This window comes from Nelumbo nucifera, chromosome 6, assembly GCF_055504915.1.
Source record: "Nelumbo nucifera cultivar China Antique chromosome 6, China Antique-T2T, whole genome shotgun sequence".
Taxonomy (NCBI): domain Eukaryota; kingdom Viridiplantae; phylum Streptophyta; class Magnoliopsida; order Proteales; family Nelumbonaceae; genus Nelumbo; species Nelumbo nucifera.
This window is the reverse complement of record NC_142654.1, coordinates 46838294-46842500: the sequence shown is the minus strand read 5'-3', so window position 1 is coordinate 46842500 and position 4207 is coordinate 46838294.

The window sequence follows — 4207 nt, the reverse complement described above, 5'->3', positions numbered from 1 at the left end:
CCACATGAGGCACCAATTGCAATGTGGGTGTGCGCACCCACATAGTGCAAAATGATGCAGCATGGGGCGTTGTGTGCAGTGTCAGCACATCCACCACGATGCACACCCACTTGCGCCCTGTGTTAATAGGGCTGTCTATAAACTACACACCATGCAAAGGTGGAAGGTGGAATTGGTGCACCTAACACAAGTGGTTGTGTTACAGCCCTACACTACACACGGTGGGTGTAGAAGGGCTGTAAACTACTACACGGTGTGTTAAAGCCCTGTCACTACAATAGTAGAAAGCACTACACGTGTAGTGTTAACACGTTTAACACACCACGGTAGTTTAGTGTTTTCTAATATTGGTCACCGCACGTGGAGGCACCACAGTAACCACTTGCACCATGACACACCACGGTAGTTTAGTGTTTTCTAATATTGGTCACCGCACGTGGACGCACCACAGTAACCACTTGCACCTTGGCACACCACGATAGTTTAGTGTTTTCTAATATTGGTCACCGCACGTGGAGGCACCACAGTTGGTCACTACCTGGAACTTGTGGGACATCTCCCACTGCTCCTGAGCTCTCCTCATCAAGAACAACTTCCTGACGAAGGGTGTCCAGGATATAGTCGGTTTCCAAGAATTGCGCATTTCGACTGCAGAACACTTTCTGCTCACTTGGGTCATAGAAAAGGTAACCTACAGAGCCTTTTGGGTAGCCTACCAATAGGCAACGGCTGGTCTTAGATTCCAACTTGTCTGCACTCGTTCTTTTAACATGTGCTGGAAAACCCCAAATCTTCAAGTGTCTGACACTTGGTTTCTTTCCGGTCCAAAGTTCATATGGAGTATTCGGAACCAATTTGGTTGGAACCCGATTCAGCACGTAAATCGCAGTCTCTAATGCGTAACCCCAAAAGGATGTGGGTAACTCTGAGTGTATGGGAAGCGACCGGACCATATCTAATAAGGTCCTATTCCTCCTCTCTGAAACACCGTTAAGTTGTGGTGTAGCAGGAGGAGCTAATTGTGATACTATCCCATTGTCCTTTAAGTACTCCATGAATTCGTCAGAGAGATATTCGCCACTTCGATCGGATCGAAGGGCTTTAATTTCTCTCCCTAACTGTTTCTCGACCTCTTGTCTAAACTCTTTGAACTTTTCAAAGGATTCAGACTTGTGTCTCATTAGGTACACGTAACCATATCGTGAAAAATCATCTGTGAAGGTGATGAAATACACGTGTTGATTTCGTGTCCTAACACTCAGGGGACCACATACATCAGTATGTATTAGGTCAAGTGTGCCTGTACATCTTTCAGGCTTACCGTCAAATGGCCGTTTCGTCATCTTGCCTTGTAGGCAAGGCTCACAGGTGGGAAGATCTTCTACAGCTAGAAAATCCAAAGGACCATCCTTTACCAACCTTGTGATTCGGTCAACACCGATGTGGCCAAGTCGGTAATGCCACAGACACGTGGGATTAACTGTATCACGGGCTCTCTTCTTGGGGTTTTCAACCGACGTAATTTCGGTTATGTTAGTTTCTAGAGAAGGATGTAGAACATAGAGACCGTTCTCCAGTTCCCCGTATGCGATGAATCTGTTATTTCTTTTAATAGTAATCGTATTACTAAAGAAGACAGAATAACCATCTGCACACAGTTTTTTAGACAGAAATCAAATTTCTTCTTAAATTTTGTACATAAAGACAATCTTTTAGTACAATTTTTCCTTCTCTAAAATATAATTCCACGGTTCCTATGGCCGCGGCTGCAACGGTTGTAGTAGTCCCCAAGTAGAGTGTGACTTCTCCTTCACTCAGCCTTCTGCTTACTTTGAACCCCTGCAGTGAGTTACACGGATGAGTTGAAGCCCCGGAGTCAATACACCTGGACGCAGAAGCTACCAATAAATTGGTTTCTATAACACAAGTTTCGAAGTTACCTTTCTTGGATTCCAGGTAGGCAGGACAGTTCCTTTTCCAGTGGCTGGTCTTCTTGCAAAAATGACAAGCATCTGATGCCTTGTCCTTCCTCTGTTTCTTGGGTTTGGCAGCCTTTTTCTGGGGCTTTCTCTTCGCCTTCCATTTCTTGCCCGATTTGCCAGTTTCAACAAGCATGGCAATGGGCTCATCCTTTTTAATCAATTCTTCGGCCCTCTGCAACATATTGCTGAGTTCCTGCAAGCTGACGTTCAGCTTGTTCATGTTGTAATTCATGATGAATGGATTAAAGGATGGAGGCAGAGAGTTGAGAATAGCATCGATCTGAGTTACCAGATCCAGCCCTGATCCAAGAGCCTCCAGTTCGTTGATATAGCCCATCATACGGAGACAATGGTCGTGAACTTGTTGGCCCTTGGTCATCTGCGCGGTCTTGAACTGTTTCAAGACCTTCTGCCGAGTAGAACGATTCTGCTCTTCGTACATTGTCCTAAGACTGTCCAATACGTCTTTAGCAAATTCGATCTGATCGAACTGCCTCTGAATTGGATTGTCCAAGGAGGCAATGATATAGCAGCGGGCAAGGGAGTTTTTTTCCTCCCATTCTTGGTATTCTCTTCTTCGGGCCTCAGAAGCCCTATCTCTTGGACGATCCGGGGCAGGATTCTTTGCTACCTTGTCCAATTTCTCGGAGGTTAAGACCAACATAAGGTTCCTATACCAGTCAGCATAGTTTGGGCCTTTCAACTTGTTGTCATCAAGTAGCTTTGCAAATGATCCGTTTGCCATTTTCTGGTAAAAGAGCAAACATCAGTCCATGACCTAATTTGATTCATGTTCATTTCATAGATATGGATTTTAATCTACGATCCATTTCCATTTATTCATCTCTGAGATTTCCCTCCTTTCTCAGCGACGGAGACTACGGGTTGTCTCTGGAAATGTGGGAAATCACATAGGGTGCATGAGGCCAACTGTTTCAGCTGCATAACCCCACCACCTTTCTGTGAAGGATCATATCCACTCATCATATGAGTTTTCCCTTTGGCCTCTATCAGACAAGGTTCAGAGCCGTTTTCAGGTAAACCTTTCTGTCCAGTGAGTGCTTACCCATCATATTCGTGAACGCCAAGGTACCGTGAGAGAGTTCCCATTTTCTAGTGAAGCCCCTCCCACATCGGTCTATGACGCCCCTATCATCTTATTAAACACTTAGACAAGCCCAACAGCAAATGGATAGCCCATTTTCTGGTACGTTTCCTCATTACTGAAGGACCCATCCTTGTGCTAATGATGGAAGGCCTTTAGAGAGTTCATCATATGAATCTCCCTATCACATGCACTCATATTATCTGGAGGGAACAGATAATTACGCCCTAGTTCTATCTTTAGGTCAAACCAAAGTGGCTCCCACTGACTTTCATAAAGCCAGATTTTGGTGGGCCTAAATTGGCTAGGGTTCCGCACGAGACCTCATGATGAGGTGTGGGGCCCACCACTGAGGGAGGTCATCCAATCACCAAAAGGGACACCATGGCAATGATGTGCATTCAGCCATGGTGTGCGAAAGAGCCACTGTCGATTGAGCATGGGCCAAGTACTTATGGCCCATGTACGTAGGACATCACACATCCATACAACACATGCAGGGATAAATTGATCCAATCAATTAATTTTCTGTAAAGCCCATTTGAAGCCCATTTTAAACCCATAATATTAACCATTAACATTATCTAGGTATATGGGCCGAACGGTTCAACCCATATAGCTTTAAGGGTTAAGTGGGCTTATAGCAGTTTTAACTGTTTAAAACTGGGCCTTTACAGGTTGGGCCGAATTAACCATTTAATTAAATATCAATCCTTAGGCCCATTAGTGGGAAAATTAGGGCTGACTTTCAGCCTTGATTAAACCCTAGATTTGGTCCAAACAGTTTGAACCAATCTTGGTTCGAATGGGTCTAGGGTTTGATTTTTAATTAAATCTTTAATTCAAGAAAATAATCTGAAATTAATTACTGATAAAAGAAAAGCAACAATCAGTAAATCAGGGCTGTTCGCACAATCCATCTTGCAAAACAAAGGTTAGATCACAGAATGCAGTTTCACAAACTGCAAATCGCAGATGGCGATTCTCCCATCTGCGAAATCTTCTTCTCTGCGAAATCTCCCTTTCTGCGCCGCCATTTTCGATCCATAATTAAAATAAATAGAAATCCTATTTCTATTAAAAATTACAACAGATCGAATACCTATACATTGAGTCTAGA